General features: G+C 40.3%; 1 long non-coding RNA gene across 1 annotated transcript in view; it reads left to right on the top strand.

Annotated features, from left to right (window-relative positions):
* The window catches only part of LOC122328626, a 34,648-nt gene extending 21,313 nt beyond the window's left edge, over window positions 1–13,335 (top strand). Inside the window, exon 3 of the long non-coding RNA XR_006247816.1 lies at window positions 11,660–13,335. This is a non-coding gene — a long non-coding RNA (uncharacterized LOC122328626). The remainder of the gene's footprint in view (window positions 1–11,659) is intronic.
* Window positions 13,336–17,023: the final 3,688 nt, after the last annotated feature.

The following is a 17,023-nucleotide window of genomic DNA, read 5'->3' as shown; positions in this document are numbered from 1 at the left end:
AAAGGTGCTGAGATTGTTTTAACAGAGTGAGCTTGGCTGAAATGCGTCGAAGGCTGCGTGAGAGGCAGGCAGGAAGGGGGGAAGGGCAGAGGCGTGTGATTGATGGCACACAGACAGTCTGTTACCGACCTTGCTTGATGACGAGTCTCCCTCAGGCCCATGACACTCCTAACCTCGCTCCTCCTCCCAGGCGCTCCGTGTCAAGTGTTTTTGAAGAGATCAATGAGAAGATCTGGTGCAGGCCAGACTCACGCTGGCCAGTCATTTTATCATCTCATTACTAAACTGGTCAGGGATTCTACTTGCTTGTTTTATAGATACTGCAAAACATATAGGATGACAACTATTGAATTTTCCTGGTAATTCAATTTCTTTTCAGCGAATCAAACCTTTGTAATCCGTACTAACACGGATATACCATGCTTTGCCTAGTTACTCTCATCTGGCAAGCCTACGAATATGTTTGCTGTACTCCGAGCACTGAGCAGAATTTATTATAACTTCATGATGCTTACATTGTACATGCATTATAATAACGATTAGTTACACATTTGCATGTGTTTAGTCTTACTTTTTAAAATGAGAGAAAAAATTTTTCGTTTAATTTTAGCTTCTTAATTTGAAATTGTATTAAAAATAACGTATTGTTAAATACGCCACTACATTTGATGTTTCATAGAAACTTGCATAATTATTCAAACTTAAAAATTATTAAAAGGATGCATTAATCAATGGATGCATTGATCAAAAGTTACAGTAAAGATTTCTATTTCAAATAATGCTGTTGTCTGTAAAAAAAAAAAAATCCACAAAAATATTTTATAAAATATTTTTTCTCACAAAAAATAGTTGAAGATCAAATAACAATACGAGAACCCTGATTTAATGCTCTTTTATAATGCTCTCCTGTAACAAAAAAAAAAAAGAATATCATTAATATATATATCCGTGCATGACAAAATATGCATGATTCACTATGCTACTGTGTTTGATAGTGAGAGACGTTACATACAGCATCCTGAATGAGTGCAGCGACTGCGGTTGGCATGCAGTAGCGTGCATTAAGTTGCAACATAGGTGAGCTAACAGTGCGTTTTCTGGGACGGGGCATTTTTGCTTTTTTCATGGTGGCATCTTCAGCAAGAAACGGGAGGGTGAGTATAAACGCTATTAACAATCACCCTCCACTCCCTGAACATGTAGGCCTTCCTAAATGGAAAGTGGGAGAAACAAAGAAAATGCTGAATTGTAGAAGGGCCGGGAGAAGACGTAAAGTGAAATCTTAAAGTTATCAAAGACCCCAGAAGGGTAGAAGACAAAGAGTGAGGGAAGTACGTAAGTGACAGAGATAAAAGGATGGAGAGAGCGAGCTGGTGTGCCAAAGAGAAAGAGAGAAACATGAAGGGGGGCAGCGGTATTTAGTATGCACGGCCAAGCTGCCCCATCTGCTTAGCACAGCAGTCCCCATCGTATAACTGTCTGTAGGCCGTGGGCCGCATAAAGAATGTCTCCAATTTGATGTAATTCCGCAAAATTAATGACAGCTTTACCCGGGATGGGCCGTGAGGGAATGATTAGAGTTTGATCATCCATCTGATCGGTGGCCATGCCTGGCCCGAGCAGCACGTTGACGCATACTGGGTACACCCTCGCCAGGGACCAGCCGCTGACAAACATGCAGGAAAGCGTTGCCAAACTGGCAGGCCTGAGCCTCTCATTCGGCTCCTTTAAATGAGGTTTGCAAACATACCTCCGCGCAAACACACCGTTATGGCAGGGGGAATATCTCTCGTGTGCAGTGGCTGGGCTGACCTCAGTTTTAATGCTGCTCCAGGCAGACCTGCGCTGTATTTCAAAGCAAAGGGGTCCAAGCGGCATCTAATTTACTGAAGTCTGAGGTCGCATTGTGGTATTTTACAAGAGAGCTTTACTGTGGCCATGATTGGAATTGGGTATGAGTTTAAGAGAGATGGGGGCGGATTGGGAATTGCAGAGGGGGATTGATCCAGGCGATGGATAGAGGGAGTTAATTCCTGGATGTGTGATTTTCCTCCTTCCCTCTGTTGCTGTTCCTGCCCATCCCCCACTCGCTCGCTCTCTTTTTTTTTTCTGTCTTCCAGGGATCCTACTTTTACAAGCGAGCAGGGGCATTCCTTTTACTAGGGGGCCTGGTGCATCTCTCTGTGCTGGGGACATTAAAGGGAAAGCCGGTGTGTTATCAGTGCAGAGTGCAGGGCTTTAGATCAAGGTCTGTCGTCTGGCTCGCACTGCTCTTCTGGGTTTGTGCTGTTGTGCGGTGCACTCACTGGGTAATTTAAGTGAGCCCACAGATAAACAAGTGATTGACTACATAGGTGTGTAAAGCGCTAGCTGCCATAGCGGTTGGAAAAGATGGCACAGATTAGACTGCAACAAACAGCCAGTGCAAAATAGTTCTAATACCGAATGGCACAAAGAGCTTAAGCCCTCTGCTTTGAAACAGTAACGGTGGCTTTTGGTCTTGGTGTATAATTGCAGAGTGGAAAAGATTTACACACGGTAGGGAACACAGCAAAATTAATTTCCCATCTGACAAACACTCTGGATTTTAACCAAGCTGGAAAAGCGTGACTGCCAGGTACCTGCATTAAAGGCAGCGTGCCAATGCACTTTTAAGGGATGGCTCCGGTGCAGATTTCTGGGCAATCTGGCACATTTCCTAACAGCGTTTTGATTTTGTCCGAAGAGCCGTCCAGAAAAATAATTGCATGCGAAAGAACGAACATCGACTAAAAGAGGATAAGAAAACGTCTTGCCATGTGGTTGGATGGAATCAATGCACATGAGCTCATTAGAAAAATACACAGTGTTCTGTTTGCTTTTAATGAATTCATCATGTTTCTCCCTCATTTGTTGTTGTTTTTTTTCCTTCTGTTTTATGTCATTACATTTGGCTTGATCTATGTTCTTAATACTTCATCGGTTGCCATTTACCCCTTGTATCATTTTACTCGTTCACTCGCGCCCCTCACCGTTCTTTCTCCCTCCCTCTCTTTTTCTTTCTTTCTCTCTCTTTCTCTACCTCCACTTTTTATATTTTTGGCTGAGCTGGAGACCTTTCTCTGTGCTGTGACCTTTAGGTTTTAAATGAAGCCCCTCTGCGGCTTGTCTCTCTTCATAGACCGCCAGTTACGAGCCTTGGGAGGACCGCAAAAAAATAACGATTCAGATGAAATGGCCCCTTTAAAAAGCTCTTCCAAATTCCTTTTACATTTTTCCTCCCTGTCCTACTGCCTTCTCTCTTTTTTTCTGGCCACATTAATATTCATACTAATGAGGAACATCCTAAAGAGCAAGCTTTGGAAAATCTCCTCCAAACTTAAGCACACACTAGCTAGCAAACACACGTACCACGACATGCAGACATGGTAAAGTGAGGCCTGCTAATACAGTGAATGCTCATTACTGATGGATTTAAGACAAATGCCACAAATGCCAAATGATTTATAGAAATTGGGAAAACATGACTTATGATTATGTTTGCCAAGGAAGTAACCATTTTCCCCTATTTAAATACCCTTTATGGTTGCCCTCTATACGGGGTAATCATTGAGGTTTTATTTTAATGCATACATTGGCAAAATGGAAAATGAAATTATTCCTTTCATCCAAGATGTGGGCTGTGTTTGGAATACCATGTTTAATGTGAAGCAGTTTCAGCCTCGAAGGTCTGTATACCCAACTACAAAATTTTCATCATATCTTAAGACGGATATGAAACGTAGACTTTATAATATATTGCATATGGTGTAGGGGTCTGAAACGGCTTCTCAGACAAATTAAAAGTTCACCGGAGCTGCCCCTAGGGGGTCGCAGACAGGCAAAAGGCGGTGTAAATACTTACGCGTTAATGCTTTTGGTTTCTAACGTGGAAATGTTTGTTTGTTGTATGAGGTTTAATCAAGACGATACCTCGTCAGTTAGGTTACAAAACGGGTTTTTACGGCAATCCCTGTTCTAGGCGAAAACATAAAGATCATCGGATCAGAGACAATGTAGATCATAATCATATATGTAGATCATGTTTTCACCATTTTGAATCTAATCGGGACAAAGTAGGCTCGTCAGTGACTCAGTGAATATGTATGTGTGTGATCTATCTTCAAACAGAGTATGAGGGTATATATAGGTACATACAGGTACAGTATGTATTTATGTATGTAGCTTAAGTGTGTGTGTGTGTGTTTTGTTCTGTTTACTGAATGCAATTTCGATTATTCATATAATTATTTACTGGTGAAAAAATATGTTCTCTGAATTTTTGCTTCAAAATGTTCATTTTTTTGTCCAAAATGTTCATTTTTTTGTCCAAAATGTTGCATTTCTGATAAAGATTATCGCATTCAAATGATGATAAACCTTGAACACATAGATGTTTTGACAGAGAGGCTTTGTTCTTTATTTTGATATTTAATATGTTCATATATGCAAAGCACAAAGTATTCTGAAGGCTGTCAAATTTAGGTGAAAATCATCAAGAAAATGCTGATGTAGCCGGCAACCTAAAAAAAATGCTGGTGGGGAAAAAAGTTAAATAGCATGTTTGGTAACCAGTAACTAAACCAATATATAAACTATCCAAGACAAAGGTTGTGTTTGGAATGTGGGAAGCAGTTTGGGCCTACTGTTTGTTCTGTGTACTTCTTCAAATGTCTTTTTATTAAGGTACATTTTTCCTATATTCATAAAAAAAAAAAAAAAAAATAAATATATATATATATATATATATATATATATATATATATATATATATATATATATATATATAATATTTTTATTAAATAATAATGTTAAAAATGATACATTTTCATTGTATTCTGTATTCAACATTTAACATAAAAAGTCTTGGGCTAGTATAAAGGAAAAAAACTTTATGATTTGGTCCACAAAACTGTCCAGAAAAATAACTGCATGTGAAAGAACAAACACTGACAATAAGAGGATAAGAAAATGTCTTGCATGTGGCTGGATGGAATTGATGCACATTAGCTGGTTAGAAAAATACAGTGCTCTGTTTGCTTTAATGATTTCATGATGTTTCTTCCTCATTTTTTGTCTTTTTGTTGCTGTTTTGACTTAACTGCATTTGGCTTAATCTCTGTTCTCTCCAACTTTGTTCTTAATAGATTCACATTTTTTATGACTCCTATAATATTTAATCACAATTTTTAGTAATTGTTTTAATGCCATGTTTATTACCCAACAAATAGCCAGCGTATAAACGTATACACTGTTTCGTCTAATTCATGAAATAATTCTAAAATAATGACATTTCATCCAATTAAAAATGCTTTAATGACTAATTAAGAGTTAAATGGCTACGAAGATCATCTAAATAAAAAAACTAAAAAAACGGTACCAATGAGCTAGGACAATATCAATTAAATAACCAGTTTCGACTGATGTATTAAATCAGCTTATAACCAGTATTGTAAATTATATAATGTGCATCTTTAGAAAAGTGGAAGTTTAGAAGCATTCCAGTCAGGCAAATTTCACCGCTTAGCAGAACAATGCTTTATTAATAATGGCTGCTGTTCAAGCAGCAATCATCATGAGTACAAACAGCATTCCCGTTTGTCACGGCATTAGAAAGACCAACAAGAACTCGTCCAGAGTTCCAGACCCATTTGATATGAGAACGAGCATGGAGGCAACACATTTGTGAACGCCTTGGGCGAACTCCAGAATTCAGTTTTACAGCAGACAGTGGTCAGCGGGGTTCCTAATGGGAGCCAGGCAATCAGCAGGGCCCGATTACAGAGACTAGATGCAGAGTGAACACACACAGAGCTGCATATGCAATGATTTGTAAGACCAAATTAAGACAAAGAGGCTTGTTTCACATGCTGACATGCATAGCGTTACCCTGTTCTCGCTGATGCTTCAAAAATGACCTTACACACATATTTTAATGCACATCAAGGACATGAAAATATGTAATTACTGAACTGTAGTTCCATTCACTGTTAACCAATCCATGCATTTTTACAAAGCATTGTGAGCCAAGTCGATCGTAGAAACCGTTGGTGTCGTTGGTACGATCTACAGGCTTACAATGCTTTTGGGGAACGCAGCTCAGGTCAACGTAGAAGCAGTGACTATCATGTACAGCACGTTGGTGTTGAGAGTTTTGCTCTGGAAGACATTAACACGCCAATTTACTGCATTAGGAAGATCATCGGGTTTGAGCACTTTAGAAGCGCACATTTTCCGTTTTCAGATTCCTTCTCGTAAAATTCCCACCACCTCTCTAGACACCCAGAACGGAAAAAGAGTGATGGAAAATTTCTGGGAGTTTTAGCCTCAGTGGAGAGAGATGAAAAACGGAAAGGTGTTGATTCTGCAATTACTCAACGTTATTAAAAAAAAAAGAACAACCCTGGAGGGTTCCGAGAGCATTTACTAAAATAACACTGAAAGCATTAGCATCGTGCTAAAGCTGAATGTGCTCCTAAAACTATTTTGGCCTAATAACGGAGCCACTGAAAAATTAGACTTCTTGATCCAAACTACGTATTTAAAATCCATATATAATCCATGTTCATTTAAATGCCTTGTCTAAGATTCAGAAATGAATTAAAATGCAATAAATAATAAATAAAGGTATAAATTAAAAATGCTGATAGTTTTGTTTTTGTGGGTATTCCTTCCTCAAAGCTACTCTAATGACATCAGAAGGCATTGGATGTCTGTGTTGAAGAGTCGTGTGGAAAATGAGTATGACTGGACCTCAATCCTCTGTAAATCCTCAGCGTATGATTTGTGGTTATGATGAGGTAAGGAAACATCATTCTACACTGAGGTCCACTCAAACAGTCACTGTAAAGAAAAAAAATGGAGGAGTTGAGTAGAGAGGAGAGAGAAGCGGCAAAGAAGATGAATAAAGCGTAACGTTAACATTCTGGTAATGTTCCTGCTCAAGCAGTAGCAATGGTAAGGTGTTGGGCTTAATTCCCAGGGAATTCAATGTGATTTTGGATAAAATGCATATAAATCTACGGGAGTAGGAAGGTATGTATATAAGACTGTGATTAAAAGAAAGCGAGAAACTATCTGTAGACCTAACAATGCTTCTGCAGTGCCATTTGGACAATACAAACAAATATATGTGAACATCTGCATTCATAAAGATCTGGGGGAAAAATGAGGAAGGAAAAAAAAAAAAGCACCAACTTGTGTATGTGCATGATTTGTAGCCGAAAAGGAAATTCTCTAGCGGCGTTCCATAAGGCACTGCCAACACATAAACAATACCTCACCAATTCAGGAAGAAATGTTGGTTCCACTGACACATAAAAAGAGCAGTTTGCCATGGAGACATAAACACTGAGCACATAAAAATTTAGCCACATAAACTCTGCACTTAATGTCTGTCGTGTTTACGGTTAAATCGGACATTTCATCAAATTCATTGTCACAATTTAAAGAGTGGCCAAATGAATGCCACATTTGGGTAATCTGTGGTTTTTGATGATCTTCTACTGGTGAAGAATACTTAAATACACAATTAAAAACAAACGCCGGTCGTTATGGCTTACAATAACTGAAAAAAAAAAAATTACAGCTTTCAAACCATAATAGGCCGATAAAGGACAAAATCGCGGTTAGCTTTTGAGAACCCATGAATCTATCAAAATAAAAATAGTATTCATCAAAACAATTCTGTTATGAGTGAAATAACTGAAGATTCACAAATGAAGGATCGAGGATGATACTCGAGCCAGTTTTACGTATTCAGAAGGCAGTAGTTCGGTACAAGTTTGCGCCCCCTAAATATCACTATAAAACTATGTTGATTGAACTGCAAATCTCCCCGAGGGGTCCAATAAATGTAAACGTGATTTATTTCAGCAAAATCAAAGTCAGTTCGACCGGGCGGCCAATTCATTTCCGTGATATTTCGGCGAATACGCCATCTAATTCATGCATAGCGAAAGACCCTCCCTATGAAGGCATTCCTTCGCTCTGAACACACCCCGTCATTGTCAGAGAGCTGCAGCCCGGCCACTTCACAGAATGTTCTAGTTCAGGTTCAGTGGAGCCCGGAGCCTGAGGGAACCAAGAGGACGACGATTCTCGCACCTCACCCTGCAATGCGGTGCCACTGCTCATCACCGACAAATATACCATAGCCTGGTGCTTTCTCTCAGATGCATATATATATATATATATATATATATATATATACATATACAGACACACTCGCCCTCCCTTTCCTTATCACAGAAATAAGCATTTTTACAGAGTTTTAGCTATAAAAAGGCAGGAGCAGATAGCCCATAAATCTGGTCATAAAAATGTTAAGTTGTCAGAGGTGCCATCAGCTATCAATCGTGCGGTGGGAGGCTGGTGGAGGGGAAATCGGTGATAAAAAACAGCATTTTAGGGAAATTATGTCTAGTCTTCCATTTGCAAAGTGCTGCAGTCGTATCCCACCAGAATCTTAATCACGGGCTCCGATGCAGGCGGGTAGGAGAGAAGCGTGTGTGTGTGTGTGTGTGTGTGTGTGTGAGATGCAGGAGATCCAGGGAGGGTGGGCTGGTGCCTGAGGTGGAGTTGGAGATGGGGGAAAGAAATTATACAACTAGCATAAATCTCCTCTACAGTCTCTCAGTCTTTCAGCCCCCTACACACACACACACACACACACACACACACACACAGTTTCTCATCATCATCTCTCTATCTCCCACTTCATCGCATCTCTCTCTTCCTCTCTCACCTCATTTGCACTCTTTATCCCTTTTTCTTCATCGTATCTTCCTACATCTAATCCCTTTGTCATCTTCTCCATCTATTTGTTATTTTCAGCTCCGCTGTGATTCATTTCCTTCCTCGGTTTCATTGATTTGCTGTTTTGTTGCCTCTTTTGCTGTATTCCCGACTGGATTGTTTGATACAGATTGACATGTCTCAGTGAGATTTTTCTGTAGGACAGAAAGAGTGTGTGGAAGTAAGAATATTTTCTCTTAGGTGCAATTTATTATGCATCCTGTCACAAGGTGGCATTTGTGACGGGACTCAGGATCACATGTTCATTTATTGCCACTGTATTTTACCAGCATGAATAGATTCATAGATGTGGAGTGAAAAGCACCTGGTCATGCCAGCCAGCTTTTTCTGTTCCTCATTGTTTTCCTCATTGTAAGTCTGTAAGGCCAAGTGTTGCTCGTTGACTTGATGAATGCTCGAATTGTCAGATCTGCAGCGCCATTTTTTAATTTAAGGTAATTTTGTTAATTAATTTGAAATGGCTCCAGAGTGCTTACAAGATGAATGATGCCCCCTCAGAAAAGACACGAACAGACAGACAGACAGAGAGAGAGAGAGAGAGAGAGAGAGAGAGAGAGAGAAACATTCACATCACGTTCCTTAAAAACTTCAAAAAAATCAACTTGCTGGGTTTGGCGAACTCTATAAAGAATGAAAGAAATATAAAATGAGCCGATATGAGATTTCCAAAGCATCATTTGTGTCCGTTTTGATTCTCAGCAGGATCGCAGCAAAACGCAGTGCGTCGTCCGAGTATTTTGTTTGTCACGTTTATCACGCGTGCTGGTTATTCAGATATCTTCTTCATTTGATTTTCTGCATTTTGTGTACTGCAGGGAAGGACGTAGTCACACATGAGGCCTGTTTCTGCTGAGGCTTCTCAGTCAGGATGAAAGAAGCCCTTGATGTGTCAGGTGTTCTGCTGCCACCTATAGTCTCACCAAAAGACTGCAGGCTAAAATCAGGGGCCTGAATATTCAGAATGCCGAAAACTTTTACTTTATTAAATGTTAACACGTTCTCACTGAAAGTAAAGAAACAGGAACGTTTCATGAGCTGACTTTATAAATTATTTTGCTTGTATCAGGCCGAAATACAGTGTAATACAAATAACGGCATGGACAAAACAGACTCCTTACTAAGAATGATAAATAGCATGCAATTTCACAGCTATACATTTTCTATGCGCATTTATTTAGTCTTTGCATTCATTGTGTTGTTTTAAGGAATATTGAAGTACGCTTGAAGTAAACCATTAAAATGTGTAAAAAAATAAAATAAAATAAAATGCAAGAAAAATTCGGACGTGCAGGAACATGAAATGCTGAAATGCTGAAATGCGAAAGGCTGAACATTTTTGCGTGCAAACTAATAATATTTAATTATAAGTGTTGAGTAAAATAGTGCCAAAAGATTGTCAAACATCTTGACGTTTACATGTCGACGTTGCCGCTGTGCAGCAATGGGACACCTCCCCAGCACTGCACATTTCGGATGTCTGCTTTCTTAGACACACCTTATCCTATGTATCCCGTGAGTCTCTACTGATGTGTCAATTCAGATGTGTTTGACTAGGAACACTTAGAAAATGTGTACTGCTGGGGGGCCTTTGAGAACAGGATGGTTGAGCCACTGCTTGGGATGTTTGGGGGAAGGGCGGCGTGCTGCAGTACTTCAGTATACCGCCAGAGGGCGGTGAAATATTCACAAAGAACAAACACACATGTTCTACCCAACGCAGGTCCACTGCAGCTCTTCCAGTGTGTATATCTACAGGAATGTATTCTGAGAAGTATATTTTACAGCTGTTAAATTGTATTTATTATTACTAGCATTAGTAGTAGTAGTAATAGTAGAAGTAGTTGTGATAAAAGCCGTAGCAGAAGTGGCTGCGGTGGTAAAAATAGTGGTGGTAGTAGTAATAATGATAATAAAATATTTATTTCTCCTGTTTATGAGTCTTAAAGTTTTTAGATTCCTAGCTGGACACCAATATTTGTGAATGAAATGGGCCGTGTTACAAATGATACGTTTTTGTCTCTCAAATCTTAAGAGACTATAAATACATATATTCACGGTTCGCGTCGACTTATAGGCCTTTAACAAGGTATTACTCCCAACTTTTATCATTTAAGAGTTTGTGTTAAATAAAAAGGACTTTGTTGGGGCCATCTTACTGTAACCATCCCAAACCGCAGCCAAATTACAAACTGCCAAAGCATTTGAGATGTCTTGACTTTCCAAAATAAGCCCGTAAGCTGCAGCTCAATGACTCTCAAATGTCATGCTATAATTTTTCCAGCCATAAAAATGTGAATGGATTTGTATTTCTTTTTAATGTTCAGGCAGTTTATCACTGATAATTATTAGAGGCAATAATGTAACTGTACATAGGAACTGTTAAGTTAACTCATCACGGTGCCCTTTAAAATGCAAATGTCTGTGTTAAAAATATCGAGAGATTCATTGTGGCTTTATTTTCATTCTCAACCGCGTTGTAAAACAAAAAAAGGGGTAAGGAGAGCGAACGGCTCACTTTAGCTAGTGAAAGACTAGTTACGCTGTATGAAGAAATGAAGAATGTTTACCTCATAAAAAAAGGAGATTTACACACGCCATTTATACACATTAATAATCTAAGCGAATGAGATGCTGTGAATTATACGAGAGATTTGACTTTACTCTGAAGTTATCTCTCTGTGTGTGTGTGTGTGTGCGTGTGTGTGTTTGCTGTCTGTGATCATGGGTACGTGGTTTTAACTTGTTTTGTGGGTCTGTGTCACTTCTGGTTCCCCAGGCCTCCACACAAGCTTGGTCATAAAATGTCTTCTTTTTTTTTTTTCAGGGCAACTGTGTTAAAAGGAACACCTGTAACTCGATTCAGTGTTCTGGCCCGAGATGCCAATGGCATCTTTACAGCTCCTGGAATGAGGACACACACCTAAATAGACACTTTGTGTACACGAGCGAAGCACCGCACAGAAACGCATTCCCCAGCCGGAGAGAGAGGCCATGATGCCTTGAAGTGTGCATGTGAATGGGCACCATTTTGGCTCTGTGTTCGTGCGTGTGTTTGCACAGGCCCAGCGCGGAGGGGGATGGGAGAGCGCGTGAGGACCCTGAGGATTCCTGCTAATGTTTTAGTCATTCGCTAGCCCCTGGGCTGGCAGACAGATTCGCTGCAAAAAGCGCTTGAGCACCCGGCCATGATTTACCATTTATTTGGACATCTGCACTGAGCTTTTTGCACCTCCAGCAATGTCTTGCTTTTCCTCGTATTTACGCACAAGTGCAAAACCTGACCTCTGCTCGTCGTTGCATGCTTGTCTTTCGGCTGATTCACCAGCAAAGTATCTGCGTGCAGAGTCATCTCACCTGCCCGGTCGTAGCACTCTAAATCACGTCCTCTTCAGATCACACCTAACTCATGCGGTGAGTGCTCTCTGGCCTCGCTAAAATCTGCTGCCCTGCTGACACCCAGCACATCTTTACCAGCTGGGCTCATCAATCCTACTGACAGCTGCCTGGTACTGTGCGCAGACCTGGATGGCATCCAGAAAAGGAAACCAGTTTCTCTCTCTCTATCCCCACCTCTCTCCCCGACGTGACATCCACACCCTGCACAGAAAATACTCGTCGGCGGCTCCATTCTGGTAAATATGGAGGCATATTTGACATTTGCCCCCAGAAGCGGTAGCAAAGTAATTTGTTGCACTTTTCTGTCACGCTAGGCCACAGCTGCCAAGAGTCTAAGAGTGGGAGAGGGGATGGCCGTCAATGACAGGTCTGAGTGCTGTGGGTGGGACTGCCTGTGTGGCATGTGTGTTGAAAGGATGGCCAGAGGCCTTCTGTCTTTTCAAAAAATATGGTGTTATTAGCCCCCGTCTGTCCATAAGAGACGCACACACACACACACTCGCGCACAAACACAGCAGGCAAGCCATAATTAGCAGAGAAGCAGACAGACAGTATAATTGGTGGACGCTATACGTTCACAGCTCTGGTTCAAGTAGGGCTTGCCACAGAGTGTTTTACACCTCAAGAGGACAAATAGCTTGAGGAAGCAAAGTACGGATGGATTTATTGGTCACCTCTGAGTCTTTTGTTTTGAAAGGCCGACGGTAAATCAGAATGTCAGCTTTAAAGAATGGAACGACTTTCACAACGTTTGACACATTTGAAGAGTCGATTTGAAGATTTATTTTATTATTTTTTTTTATCTGCCGTGGCTATTTTTGAAATGGCAAGTCTTCAAAAGAGCAAAAAAAAAAAAAAAAAAAAAGAAGGGATGAAACGGGCTCGCACTGGCACCCCGCGCCTGGAACGGCACTTCTGATGTGTTCTTGGAAAGGCGTCAGTAGCAAAGGCGGTTTTGAGATCGTTCGCTCTGCACCACACGCACTAGAACATTCTGACCACAGTCAAAAAATCAGCGGTAGACGAACACATGACCGCTAAATTCCTTCCAGTCTTTTTCGTTTTAACAATATCCATAGTGTTTTTCGGCAGTGAAAATATGCATGTCGCTTTCAACTGATGAAGAAAGATAGCACGGGGGGGGGAGGTGAAGGTAGCTCAGAGGGAGGGAGGAGAGAAAGAGAGAGGGGAAAGAGAAGCCGTGGGGGATGCTGCGTTTGGACATGACATTGTAAAACCTGAAGGCCTTTTATGACTTTTAGTGCCAAGGAGAATATACCACAACAAGAAGATCTAGGCTCACGTCGCAAACCTGTCTTTCCGCTTCTCTTTATCTGTCTGTCTCTCCGTCGATTTTTTTATTTATTTATTTTTGGGTCTGAAGATAGAAAAACTTCCGAATGGCGGATGACGTAATTAGTTTCATGTGGGTTTCAGGCTCTGTTGGCATACAAATGTAGCAGCATGTTGTTTGAGACATGTTTACAGCCAAACATTATGTCTTCCTATAAAAGTGTTTTGTGATAAAAGAACACTGGTAACTGTGGGACAATGATTAACATCGCAGGGATGGGAGAGGAAGTATGAAGTGAAACTGGATCCGATCCAGTTTTGAGTCACGTGGGATTTTGATTGCCCTCGTATTTTAAAACTAATCTGTTTGTGGGAAAAAAAAAAACCCATCAGTGATATTAACGAACATCTCAATTACGCAGCGTCGCTGTGAAAATCTGCATACCTGAATAATGGATCGTGTAAGCATGGCGTATAAACTGCATCAGTAGACACATTATATAATGTCCAAGTTCTTGAGGACCAGCTCAGATTTGGCTGGAATGAAGAGAGCGTTTATGAACGGGTGAATAGAGAGCGTGCGTTCGCTTCCTGCTTGGCTGGCACTTTCCTCTGGCTTCGAACTGGCTTGATCCAAAGGGCAAGACCTTGGTTTTGGCCCTCGCTGCTGTCTGTTTACCATCCCTCCTCATAAACCTCCCCGCCGCGCCATCCAGCCACCCCTCAGGTACTCATTCGGCCTGCAGCGAGTCTCAGCCAGTCAGCACAGTAAACACCCAGATGTCATTACCTGAGAACAGCAAGCCATCAGGAAAAGCCATTAAGACAAGTGGACTGTACCGCATGGACCAACAGACGACGACGTGTGGTGGAAAAGTAACCGAACTGGATTATGTAATGCTTTTGGGTGGCTAAATTTGAACCAAATACTCTTTGTATATTTGAAATACCTCTGTAGAGACAAAACACGCGTTTATGGCAAATCGGTCTGTTGCAAGCGATAAAAATGAGGAAGTCATTACAACACTGCATTGCTTTAAAGAAATGTTGCATTTTGTGATTATTACCTATTATTATACATGTTATGCATAATATATCAAACTGGGCCAATTATAGGCCTAATATTAGGCCCTGATTCAGTATTTGTGTAGCATAAAAAATGGAATGCGAAAATCATATTTCATTACTGACTACATTCCCTTTTCCTTAAAATAAAGTCTTGCGACCAAGCCTGAATGAATTGATGTATTTTACTGATTGTAAATTGTAGTCTATTAGTTTCCCTCTGTGTAAAAAAAAAGATGCTATCATACATTTGTAGCCAGTAAAACTCGTAGAATATTTTCTATGTTTCTCCGTAGATGTTTTAGGACACGAAACGATAAAAAGTTAAGCCTTTAATCAGACTGACGCGTTAAGATCAATCGCTTCTTAAAGGTTATTCGTCGTGTTAAATGACGTGAAACCCGAATTACTTGTAGCGACTATGTAGTTTTTAATATACTTATTTAATGAATTATTATTACTACTATTTTTTTTTTATGTAACAGGGTTTCACCTGTCTTCACCGTTAAAACACAACACACACGCGCACGAAACATGCGCTTAAAGAATAAAACGACATGACGCCAATAAACGACTACAAATAATCGTTGTAAGATCTAGTTTATGAATTCAATGAGAATTAATCTAATTAATCTGAGACTTACATTCAATAATAACTCGTTCACCGGCGTGTCAAGGTTTTAAAGTCGAGTGAAGCGTTCAGCGTTGGTTTAGTGTTATCCTTTGCTTCACTCCACCAGTAATGCACTGTTTATTATTATTATTGCACACTGCTTATTACGAAAATAATATTCGATGCCTAGAAATATGTGAACTCGTTTGATTTTAGGTAGAACCAGCAGCTTTCCAAGAGGGCCAGCAAAGCGTCGATAACTCTGCAACTCTTCTTAAATGTTTGTCTTTGGCCAAAATTGTGATATTTTCTCAGAATAGTTCGATCCTCGAGTCATGTCTTTATTCTTTTCATGAGGAGTGAACCACAGTTCTGTTCCTTTTTATCGTTATTGCATTGCATTTGTTTTTATTCAGCCAATTCCAGAGGGCTGATAACTTAACTTTACATTTAAATTGAATACCTTTCAAATTGTAATTAATTTTGTTTTATTGGACTGTAGTCCTTTATCATGAGCAATGGATTAAAATTGATGCGTCTTGGACATAAAAGATCTTCTGAGAGCTGACACTAAGTAGCCATTCGACCTTCTTATGGTTCTCCCTTTGGATATTAGGAAAACTTACTGAAGCTTTATTAATGTTTAATGATAAAATTGGACAGATTTGAAAAATTGTGCAATCAATTGTGCAATGAGGAAACCACTATTATGGTTTGGTTTAATCTTTTTCTCATTGTGTTAAGCTTCAGTGTCTTGTACAAAATTATAACCAGGTCCGTTCCGATGATGAAGTACTTCTGTGTTACTTTGGACTACTGAATGTCTCAGATTCATTATATGTTTCATTTGAACTATTGTGATACTTCAATATATAAAGAGCTTCGTTAACCCATATGGTATAAGTACCATCTCAAAGATGCTGTGTGTGACAAACCGCATTGATCCACGATAGAATCATTTTCATGCATATTCATACTCGGCCATTTTAGGTCTGTTGTCTGCCTTCGCTTCGTATGCGAGTGGAAGGGCAATAAATGCAAACCATTGCATGCGGCTTTGTAACAGACGCCGTCCAAATCTAAATGTTTTAGTCTAAAAGTGGGAGTCAAAACTCAGCCAAGAGACACAGATAGTGACAAAGTTCCCTGGTTATTTAATTAGAGGCGGCTCTAATGTTTTCCATGTTTCTCTGGAGTGACTGGTGTACTGTAGGGAGGGGGAGCGGTGACATCAGTGGCTTTAAATAGAACCAGATGGAGACTAATTAACAAAAGGGCAATGCAGTAATGGAAACCGAATCAGTGCTCGCATACAGGTGTCAAAAAAGATAGAGGAACAAAACCTATTCATAACTGAGGGGAGAGAGATCGCACCAGGTTGCCTGTCGTGGACCTGTTTCCAAAGAGACATTTTTTCTCCATTGGGTCATGACTGGAGACCAGGAGCTTATAGCCGGAGCACTTCAGCAGCGTGGCTTGGGTTTGAGGCCTGGCTTTCACCGCTAAAGGCACAAACCAAGCAGAATTTTCCAATAGCTTGCTGTGTACTGTTTTGCATGACAACGAAGCCTTTTGTCATTAGCGTTTTTTTTTACTGTTGAGTGGAATAACAATCGACGCTTGGTATAGACGTGACAGGAGACTATAAAGGAGCTGGGTCAGACACGATTGCGTGTTGTGATTCATGTAAAAACTGGAGGTTTCTGGGAAGATAAGTGTAGACTGATTAACACTTGATGTCGCCTTAGTGTGCGGTGAACGCTTCGGTTCAGACGCTGTCATATTAATTGCTTAGCTTTCCTAATAGCTTCTTTGAAGGGT

The sequence above is a fragment of the Puntigrus tetrazona genome, chromosome 23 (genome assembly GCF_018831695.1).
Source record: "Puntigrus tetrazona isolate hp1 chromosome 23, ASM1883169v1, whole genome shotgun sequence".
NCBI lineage: Eukaryota > Metazoa > Chordata > Actinopteri > Cypriniformes > Cyprinidae > Puntigrus > Puntigrus tetrazona.
This window is presented reverse-complemented; position numbering and strand designations above follow the sequence as displayed.